Here is an 11775-nt window from a genome sequence, read left to right as displayed (position 1 = left end):
TTTCGTTTATTTTGTTCGTTTTAGTATATAAACATGATTTTAACTAATCCTTTTAAATTATAATGTATAATTCGACATAAATCCCTTATCATTCAATATTTGCGGGTTTTCGTCGTCTATTCAAACCCGGATTTTAAAGGGTTGATTTTCTCATATCGATTCTCTTGAATTCGTCTTTTGTACATAGTTTTCTTTATCTGATTTCAGCTTTATAAATTTAAATTACGCTTTCAAGTTCAAAGTTTTTTGTATTTATGACACGAGTTCATCGTAATCATGTAAATCGCTGTAAATTCTCATCTTTAATTCGTTTTATGACGGTTCCCGATGCATGTAATCAATTAAAACACTTCAATTCAAGTCTAATATTAATAATTGATCTTAAATTACCAATGAACGATAACAATTTCGCGATTATGACTTCACAACCAGAATCCAACTCAAGAATAGACGCAGGAAGTGTTGCGCCTCTTCTTGAGGACGCAGTAGATGTTGCGCCTGTTCTGGGTTGGCTTTTGCCCCTGAACTCTTTCTCGCTTTGACGTAGATTCTAATTACGGTTTTAAATCGACTATTAATCGTACTATCATTTCTAATCAGACGTATTTTCGTATTTTAATTCCAATTTTATTTTCTTTTTATTTTCTTCTTCGAAATCCCGTTTTTGAGCGTGCTTTTGACGTAGATCAAATAATCCTTGTAATTATTGTGATTTTATTTATTATGTATGATTTATTTACTTGGCGTTCGCATGTAATGAATCTAACTTCCAACTTCGACCCAATTGTTTGCTAAAAACACGTGTTCACCGACATAGTCTAATTTCACATGATATGATTAATCTATTGTTTGTTGCATTGCATGCATTACATCGACGACATATCAACTATGAAAAATTTCCCTAATCATTAGTAGAGGCCGCTATCAAGGCAGGCGGGATTAGGTGTTCGATTAAAGAGCTTCCAAATACGTACCCTCACCCCGTACTCCAGTTATCTTTGGACATCCGTGTCCATTGGCATCTTCGAGAGTCATTCTAGACATAGAATGCTAAGGGTAACGAGTTCTTAGTGTTCATGTCACTACTTTGTGTCTTGACATGGCACGAGGGTATTCGAACGGTTTCCAATTTTTCCACAATAAATTGGTGGCGACTCCACAAATGCAGGCTTATTCAACCTTTCACCGGTTTCAATGCGTCACCAATCGGTAACGGCCCATGATGTGCTTTGACAAACCAAGGTTCCGTGGGAGAAGTATCGCCGCCTCGAGACCAACGCGCGGGTGTGCGCGGCGCGGGTCACCCATGTCCACAGATAGGTGGTGGACTATTATCGGACCTAAGACCCCACCTTTGATTGGAACCGTTTCAAGACTCTTGTGGAAACTCATTTCTACCCTAAGGAACTCAAGCAACAAAGATTGAAGGAATTAATGGACTTCAAGCAAGAGAAGCTATCAATTCAAGAGTATACCGACAAGTTTAATGAACTTGCTCATTATGCTTCCAAGTTTGTGAAAGATGAAGATGAACATGTCTACTTCTACCGAAGCAAGTTGAATCCTAAGTTGGAAAGTATGGTGAGAAAAGACTCCACAACTTTTGTGGAGGTCTATGATGCTCTTTAGGCCGAGAATTCTTTGAAGGCTATTGATGATGATGCTAAGTCTCGTTCCTACTCCACTTCTTACCGTTCTAACTTTCATGGCAAGAGGCCCTTCGTGCCTTCTTCTACACCAAACTATGCCAACAAGAAGAGGTTTGTGCCAAAAGGACAAGAGCAAAGAGTTCAAGAGCTGAGAGAACAAGCCCCCACGTCAACTAATAAGCTTGATAAAGACCGTAAGTGCTTCCATTGTAGACAAGCTCTACACCCCGGAATTGGATGCTACGGCAAGCCCTTGATTTATTTCCATTGTAAGAAGCCTGGACATCGTGCTAATGAATGCCCCGAAAAGAAGGATGCTCCTACTCCAAATGCTAGGCCAAGAGGAACCATCTTTGTCATTAGCCTAGCCGAGCCGAAGCCGCCACTCATCCCGATATATATCATTACGGGTATGTTCTCAATTTTTGATCAACCTTGCCTTATTTTATTCGATACCGGCGAATATTTATCTTATATATCCTCCAATTTTTAGGAAAAACTAACCCTTGAGCCTATTCCTAGTGGGGAAACTCTTATATCCTTACCTTCCGGAGAAATGTTCTCTTGTTCCCTTTCTTTTTCCGATGTTCTTATTTCTATTTCAGGAACCTTGTTCCCCGCTAACCTACTTCGCTTTCCCCTTGGGTAATTCGATGTACTTTTGGGTATGGATTGGTTGTCAAAGTACGATGCAAGATTCGAGTGTAGAGATAAAAAGATTTGCCTCAAGAGCCCGCTAGGCACCCGTGTTACCTATAAGGGAATTCGCTCCCAAGTAGGTGTGAAGTTTATTTCCGCTTTGAAGTTGGTGAGTATGGAGAGGAAAGGTTACCAAATATTTCTATGTGTGGTGACTTCTACCTCCCCTTCTTTACCAAAGATCGAAGGAGTGCCCGTTTTTTGTGAGTTCGCCGATGTCTTTCCTGAAGAATTGCCCGGAATTCCTCCTGAGCGTGATGTTGAGTTCTCTATCGACCTTGTACCCAGAAACGGTCCGATTGCTAAAGCCCCATATCGTATGGCGCCAACCGAGTTGAAGTAGTTGAGAAAACAACTTGACGAGATGATTGAGAAAGGATTCATTAGACCTAGTGCCCCACCTTGGGGTGCTCCCGTTCTCTTTGTAAAGAAGAAAGATGGATCCATGAGACTTTGTATCGACTACCGTGAGCTTAACCGTATTACCATCATGAACAAGTATCCTCTACCAAGGATTGAAGATTTGTTTGATCAACTCAAAAGTGCTTCTACTTTTTCCAAGATCGATTTTAGATCCGGTTATCATCAAATTCCCGTTCGTGTGTCTGATATCCCTAAGACCGCCTTTAGCACGAGATATGGACATTTCGAGTTTAAGGTGATGCCCTTTGGATTGACCAATGCTCCCGCTATCTTCATGGACCAAATGAGCCGAACTTTTAGTGAGTTCTTGGACAAGTGTGTGGTAGTGTTCATTGATGATATTCTCATCTATTCCAAGTCCGAAGAAGAGCATGTCGATCATCTTCGTATCATTTTGGAGATCCTCCGTCGTTAAAAGTGGTTTGCCAAATTCTCTAAGTGTGAATTTTGGTTGTCCAAGGTATCCTTTCTTGGTCATATAATATCTAAGGAAGGTGTTATGGTAGACCCTTCGAAGATTGAAGCCGTAACCGAGTGGAAGAGTCCTTTCGATGTTGGTGAAATCCGTAGTTTGGGTTTGGCAGGTTACTATCGTCGCTTTGTAAAATATTTTTCCAAGCTTTCTAGACCGATGACCCAACTTTTGAAGAAGGAAACCAAGTTCCTTTGGACCGAGTCCTGTAAGGAAGCATTCCAAGAGTTGAAGAGAAGGTTGACTACCGCTCCCGTGTTGACTTTGCCCGAGGATGGAGTTGATTTTGATGTATTTTGTGATGCTTCTAAGATGGGATTGGGTTGTGTTCTCATGAAAAATAGGAGAGTTGTTGCCTATGCTTCGCGACAATTGAGAGTTCATGATGTGAAATATCCAACTCATGATCTTGAGTTAGCCGCCGTTGTTCATGCATTGAAGATGTGGAGACACTATCTCATTGGAGTTCATTGTCATGTCTACACCGATCATAAGAGTTTGAAGTATATCTTCACCCAAAAGGAGTTGAATATGAGACAACGACGATGGTTGAAGTTGGTGAATGACTATGATGTAGAGTTGTTATACCATGAAGGAAAGGCAAACGTGGTTGTTGATGCTCTTAGTAGGAAGCCGACTCATTCCTTGAGTGTTATTCGTATACTTCCCGATGACCTTTGTCACGAGTTTCGTAAGTTGAGTTTGCAACTTGTGGAGAGTGGATTTGATTATCTTGGTGCTATGGTTTCTAAGCCCGTTGTTCACCGTGAGATTCTAGATAACCTTGTGGATGATGCTACTTTTAAGAGTTTTCAAGCCAAGCTTCATGAAGAGAAAGCTAGGGATTGTCAGGTGGATGCTAGTGGATACCTTGGCTACCAAGGCCGCATGTATGTCCCCGATGCCGTTGACTTAAGAAAGAGAGTGCTTGATGAGGCTTATTTGTCTCCTTACTCGATTCACCCCGGAGGTGACAAGATGTATAATGATTTGAAACTTCAATTTTGGTGGCCCAACATAAAGAATGACATCGTAGCTTATGTTGGAAGATGCCTCACTTGTCAACAAGTGAAGATTGAGCATAAGAGACCCGGAGGTTTAGTACAACCCTTGTATTTTCCATTGTGGAAATAGGAATCCATCTCCATGGATTTTGTCATGGCATTGCCTAAGACCGTTGGTGGAAAGGATGCCATTTGGGTAATTGTGGATAGGTTGACCAAATGTGCTAGGTTCATCCCTATTAAAGAGACATGGAATTTGGATCGTCTTGTTAGTGCTTATGTTGAAGAGATCGTTCGTTATCATGGTGTACCTAAGGAGATCGTGTCGGATCGTGACCCTAGGGTTTGTTCAAGATTTTGGAAAGCCTTACAAGTTGCTATCGGTAGTAAGTTGTTGATGACTACCGCTTTTCATGCCGCAACCGATGGACAAACCGAAAGGACCATTCAAACTCTTGAAGATTTGTTGCGTTCTTGTGCCCTAGACTTTCATACTAGTTGGGAGAAGAGCTTACCTTTGGTGGAATTCTCCTACAACAATAGTTATCATGCTTCTATCAAGATGGCTCCTTATGAAGCATTGTACGGAAGGAAGTGTCGTAGTCCAATTTGTTGGGATCAAGCAAGTGATGTTCGCTATTTAGGACCCGACAAGCTTACCGAAACTATCGACCAAGGGAAGCTCATCCGTGAGAGAATGAAAGCCGCCCAAGATCGACAAAAGTCTTATGCCGATGTTCGCCGTCGACCCTTGGAGTTTGTCGTTGGAGATAAGGTGTTCTTGAAAGTGTCCCCGATGAAAGGAGTAAAGAGGTTTGGAGTTAAAGAGAAGTTGAGTCCAAAGTATATTGGACCTTATGAAGTGGTAAAGAATTGGTGTTGTGGCTTACAAATTGGCTTTGCCCTCGAATTTGGGTAAGGTTCATGATGTTTTTCATGTTTCTTAACTTAGGAAATACATTAGCGACCCAACTCATGTGTTGCAAAGTGAAGTTCTCGAGCTTGAGCCTAGTCTTTCTTTTGAAGAAAGGCCTATTCACATTTTGGACAAGAAAGATAAGAAATTGAAAAGTAAGGTTGTACCCTTACTTAAGGTTCTATGGAAGTGTGGCAATGTAGAAGAAGAGAAGTGGGAACTGGAAGCTTCTAGGCGTATCAAGTACCCGGATTTGTTCTCGTGAGGTAATCTCCCGTGCTTCAAGTTTCGAGGATGAAACTTTTTAAAAGGAAGGACGATTGAAACACCCGCGCTGTTCATCATGTTTTAAATATTTTTAAATAATTTTTATTTAAATAATTATAATTTAAAACTTATTTTTATAAAATATCGTCGTAGTCATATAACGATAGTAATAATATAGATAATGATAATAATATTTTCCGTCTTAAGTTATAGTAGGATTGAGATGTAATTTCTAGTAGAAATTGACTCATTTAGAGTTGTTGGGCCTAATTTGCCTTATAGGCCTTTTTCCTTCTCTTTTCTCTTCACAAAACCCTCACATAAACCTCACAACTTCATCTCCTTCACTCATTATTTCTGAAATTTTGCAATAAACACACCTGATGTGACTCATATTTGAGAACATTTAGTCCCCGAATTTACCTCGTTCCTATGCTTTTTAGTGCATAATTGGGTCATTTACTATCTTTAGTTTCCCATTTTGCATACTCTTTGAGGATTGTCACTTTTGGTAGGAAAGAAGTGATAGCCTTGCATTTTCATGGCAAAATGGAGCTAAATAGATCACACCTAATGACCAAGCATCAAGGAGGAGACAATACTAGATGGTCTATATAGATAATGAAGTAGATTGGGCAATGACGAAACGATCCTTGCATCCCCGGATTGATCCTCGCGGATTATGAAGGAAGAAAAGAAGAAAAGTTGTCTGCCATGGGATCCGAGTGGATCACAGACGATCCGAGCGTCTCCCTTCACCACCATTTGAGCGTCCCGTGCTGAAGACGCTCGTCCTGAAGCAAGAAGATCCGAGCGTCTCCCCTGACAATCCGCTCGGATCAAAGTCCAGAGAGCCCGTGCCTCTTCTCAAGACACTCGTCCCGTGCCAAGACTAGCAAAACGGAAATGCTCATTTCCTTGGAGAGGAGCATTTCCTCAACTTTTCTTAAGGGTCTTAATAGTCATTTAAGCCCTTAGTAACCATAATCCTTGTACCTAATCTTTAGTATAAATACCTTATTGTACTACTTAGATTAGCAAGCTCTCTTAATATTTTCTTAATCAAGTTCTAATCATTCCTTAATCTTATAATCAACTTTTAATATTCTCTTAATACAAATCTCAATACTTGATCTTTCCTTAATTTCTCTATTGTTCTTCATTTATTTTGGGTAATTAGAAAATTATTTGGGTTTATTTGGAAGATTGACAACCTTCCATCAATCATCAAGTACTTCTATTATTCTTTGGACTATTATTTGAAATCATCTTCATAGGTATAATTTTCTCTTAACCTTGTTTAATTATTGTTAATCATATTCATTTATTCATCATGTTTTGCCTTGCTAGTATGATTGACAACCTTATTAGCATGTTAAACTTGATAATGAGTGAGTAGTTTCCTTAACTAGAGTTAATGGGGAATTAGAGGAAACCAACATGGGGATTGATTCATGCTTAATCTAATAGGTTTTCATAATTAATTTGCTTGCTTGTTGTGATTTCAACTTATGCACATGTTATGTTTGATGAAATGCGAGCCTATGAATCCTTGCATTTTTTACCCATCACATATCTTTTCAATGAGACTTGTAAGCTTATACACCAACTCGAGTCTCATTAGACCATGCATATAGTTGGATAGGAAGGATTAAGTCAACTTGTAGGTGTTTTACAATCTAATCGATTCGGCTCCGGGACCCAAACCTTCCTAGGGATTGTAAGCTTATACACCAACTCGATCCCATCACAACATTAAGTGCTTGCGACTAGTAGAGAACATGTTTGTATGATCAACTCCCATGAATCCCCTATGAACCCATAACACCCTAGTACACATCTCATTTTAATCACCTTGCTTGTTTTTATTACTTTGCTTTTATATTGTTAATTAGTTTAGTTGATCTCCTATCTCAACCCAAATTGTAACACCCTAAGACACAACTATTTGCAATTGAAAATCCTAAATTAATACCCGTGCCTTGGGATCCGACCTTTACTTACCTCTTTACTAAGAGTAGTTTGTGAAGTTATAAATATTGTTTTGGTTAGCAAGCTTTTGACGACGAGTTTAAACCCAACACCAAAAATGGCGCCGTTGCCGGGAATGGTGTTAACTTGATTTGATTTTCGTTAATTGTTTTTAGTTGTGTGTTTTTTTACCTTGGGGAAGTCAATCTCCTCAAGGTTGTTCTAATTGTTTTCGAGTTGTTTGATATTTTGCATGTCTAGGAGATCACAAGGTAACTTGTTACCCATTGATCTTGAAATTGAAAGAACTTTGACCAACAATAGAAGACTTGCTAAAGGTACTTTGAGAGGTATTGGAGAAATTGTGAACATTCAGCCAAATAACATTGAGTTTACCAACCCTTTTACAAGAGAAGGAGAGGATAACCCAATACAAAACCCACCACAAAATCAACCCACAATGCCTAAATTCTCATCACATTCCGTACCAACCGAGGAGAACCTACCAAATGGTACTCCTACACCACAACATCTAACCGGTAATTTCATTGCCAAATCCCTCACTCATACAATTAGTTGAGAGAAGTAAATTTGGAGGGATGCCTAGTGAAGATCCTTGCTCACATATGGAGACTTTTGTGACTATTGTGATGCGATTTATCAAACCGGAGTTACTCAAGACCAAATTTGATGGGTCATATTTCCTTTTTCTTTGATTGGTACCGCGAAACAATGGTTGAAAAGCCTAGACAAGGCTACTCTTGGTATTGATTCTTGGAAGAAATTGGCACTTACTTTCTACAAGAAATTTTATCCTCCGGAAAAGACTAACATGTTGAAAGCCCAAATCACCGGGTTCAAACAAAGGGATGAGGAATCTTTGTACGAAGCATGGGAGAGATTCAAGGACACTTGTCGTTCTTGTCCACACCATGGACTTAGCGAGTGGTTCCTTGTACAACAATTTTGGAATGGTCTATATGAAGACTCCCGAAACATTCTCAATATGGGATCCAATGGTATGTTCACCGAAGTTGATGACAATCAAACATGGAACAAAATTGAAGAAATGGTGGTCCATAACTCACAATATAGTAGACCTCGGAAGGCTACTAGAGGAGGAAAGCATGAGGTGGATTCCATTACTCAATTGGGTGCTCAACTAAGTGCTCACATTGACACCATTAATTTGAAGTTTGAGAAGGCCATGGCTAAACTTCAAGAGGCCTCCAAATCACCCAAGCAACATGTTAATGTTGTGGTGGCATCATCATCAATTCCAAATGGAGTATGTGAGAGTTGTGGAACTTTGGGACATGACCAAAGTGAATGTAGGGGAAAAAGTGAATGCTTTCCAAGCATACAAGAGTGGCACCCCTTATTCCAACTATTACAATGAGAACACCAAATTCCACCCCAATCTTTCATACAAAAGTCAAAATGTTCAAAACCCTTAACCAATATACACCCCACCCCCAATGAGAAACCAAGCTCAAAGACCCTTTTACAACCAAAGTCAAGGTTATCAAAATCAACCTCCATACAATCAATCCAATGACCAAGGCTTTGATGTTCAAAAGGCGGTCCTACAAATGCAAAAGAATCAACATGAATTTTTCACTCAAATGCAAAAGGATAGCCAAGCAAAAGACATCACCATCAACAACATACTAGCTCACACAAAGATGTTGGAGACACAAATGTCTCAATTAGCTTCTTCTAGCTCTCAAAGAGAAAAGGGGCAGTTACCACCTCAAGGTAATCCCCCCAAGACATGAGTCGGTGAGTGTCATCCATTTGAGGAGTGGTACATGGTATAAAGGGCCGAAGAGGCCCATTGATGAAGATGTTGTGAATGCTAGTAACAAGGAAAGATTTGTTGAAAACTCTAAGAAAGAAGAAGAACCCACCACCATTCAAGAAGTTTTAAAGAAGAAGAATGAAGAGAAGGCTAAGAAGAAAGAGCCTATCGTGATTAGACTTCCATTTCCAAGTCGTCAAGCTAAGCCTAAGTTCGATGAACAACTTGGAAAGTTCATGGAGATTGTGAAAAACTTGGAAGTCTCAATTCCATTCACGGAATAAATTAATCGTGTTCCAGCCTATGCGAAATACATGAAAGATATTCTTACAAAGAAGAAATCCATCCGGAATCTAGAGACTATTGCATTCACTAAGGTGAGTAGTGCCATCCTACAAGGAATTTCACCTCCAAAACTCAAAGATCCGGGAAGTTTCTCTATTCCATGCTCCATTGGCGACACTACAATTAACAAAGCTTTATGTGACCTTGGGGCAAGTGTGAGTGTCATGCCATACTCGGTGTGCAATAGGCTAGGAATGGGAGAACTCAAGTGCACTAATATCACACTTCAAATTGCGGATAAATCAACGAAGACACCTTTAGGGGTATGGGAGGATGTGCCAGTAAGAATTGGCAAGTTCTTCATCCCGGTGGACTTTGTTAATGTTGACATGGAGGAAGACTCCAACATTCCTATCATTTTAGGAAGACCATTCTTACATACCGCGGGAGCGGTGATTGATGTGAAACATGGAGAGCTCACACTTGAAGTGTGAGATGAAAAAATCACTTTTAACCTCGACAAGACAATGAGAGCTCCCCGCTTACATGAGCCATGTTTCATGATTGATCATTATAGCCGAGAAAGTTATAGGAAGAAGTTGGCATCTCAATGCAAAGATGAAACTATGGGTAAAGAATCACCACCCATATGGAAGAAGAAAGAGGATAATCTTCAAGATGCTCCATCCAAAGAGCAAGAAAGTTTCAACAAGAATGAGAGGTTGAATAGCTCACCACCACTCATGACAAGTAATGAAGAAGGCCTCATTGGCCATGATAACAAGAAAGAGGAGTTATTTCCATTAACTCATGATACTATAGGGAAGCAAGTTAGTGAAGTATGTGATCTATGGGATGACGAATTTGATGGTTTAGTCAATCCCTACATTGGCAATGCTATGGACTAAGGCTTTGGTGACCATTTTGACTCAAGTCACCACCGTGAAGAACACAATGTGAAAAGGTCTATTGAAGATCTTTATAATGACAATGAACAAGCCTTCGACTACTTCTAAAAGGTGTTGAGCAACATCAACAACGCCTTGTCTATGCCCCCTTGACATTTCATCTCAAGAGTGAGAGTTTGGTGGAGTCCTCCCTAAACCAACATTTGTAAATTTTCTAACTCTTAACTTGCATTTTATTCTTGTATTGCATTTTTGTCAATTTTGTATTTACATTTGTACATTTTGATCAAGATTATCATTTTGAGAGAAAGTGATGGAGGGACTCAAATGTTTCTTGATGTGTAGTGTTTTGACTTAGTGTGGGGATAACAATTGCCTAGGCTATCCAAGCCTTCGTAGTGCACCCATAATGAAGACCAAAGTAATGAAGAGGAAATAACTTGGGTTATGAAAATGCCCACGGGTGGAACTGAACTCGTGAGGTATAAGGATGATCCAAGCATCTCAAGAAGAATCCGCTTGTCTTGGATAAAAATCCGAGCGTCCTGACAAGGCGACGCTCGTCCTGGCAGAGCTGAAAAGAAAATATCGCTACTGAACTACAATCCGAGCGTCTCCTCAAGAGTCCGCTCATCTGAGTCCAAAGACGCTCGTCTCAGTGAGAATCCGCTCGTCCTGGTTACATCAAAAATTTGGGATTTCACTCTGACTATGAATCCGAGCGTCCCCATAACAATCCGCTCGTCCCCTCCTGAAGACGCTCGTCTCAGCATGGGTTTCATTTTCTAAAGCTGACTGAGCTGCAATCCGAGCGTCCCGTCCTGAAGACGCTCGTCCCCCTCTGCTGAAATTCAAAAACGCGGGATTTAAATCCCCCTTTCCCATTTCATTTCATTCATACAAAACACAAACACACATTCAAAACCCTCAATCCCTCCATCCACAAAAATCAATTTCCTCAACAAATTCACCCAAATCAATTCCAAACTTCCTCAAAACTCAAAAAATTACTCCTTTATCAACAAAAAGCCATTCAAACATCCAAATCCTCAAAAATTGAATCGATTTTCTAGGGTTAAAGGCAAATTTCAAAAATCCTAAATCGATTTGGGATTCATTGAAGCTTGAGGATACTAGAAGAATTCAAGCAAATCATTTGTTGTTGATATATACAAGGAGAAGAACAATGGCTAGGACTAAAGGTGGAAACAAGGCACCTACAAAATCAAATCTTTCAAAGAGGCAACAAGCTCTTCAAGCTTCCAAAGCTTTGGTAGTTCAACAAGCAAGAGTCGAAATTCAAGAAACTCCTCTTCTTATGGTGGAAGCTACTACTTCTATCCCGGTTATTGAGCAATTACATGAATATTCAGAGGTAAC

General features: G+C 39.9%; 1 pseudogene; it reads right to left on the bottom strand.

The window, feature by feature from the left end:
• Nucleotides 1–8240: 8240 nt before the first annotated feature.
• Nucleotides 8241–8340, bottom strand: LOC141620546 (small nucleolar RNA R71; annotated as a pseudogene).
• Nucleotides 8341–11775: the final 3435 nt, after the last annotated feature.

The sequence above is a fragment of the Silene latifolia genome, chromosome 1, assembly GCF_048544455.1.
Source record: "Silene latifolia isolate original U9 population chromosome 1, ASM4854445v1, whole genome shotgun sequence".
Classification (NCBI taxonomy): domain Eukaryota; kingdom Viridiplantae; phylum Streptophyta; class Magnoliopsida; order Caryophyllales; family Caryophyllaceae; genus Silene; species Silene latifolia.
This window is presented reverse-complemented; position numbering and strand designations above follow the sequence as displayed.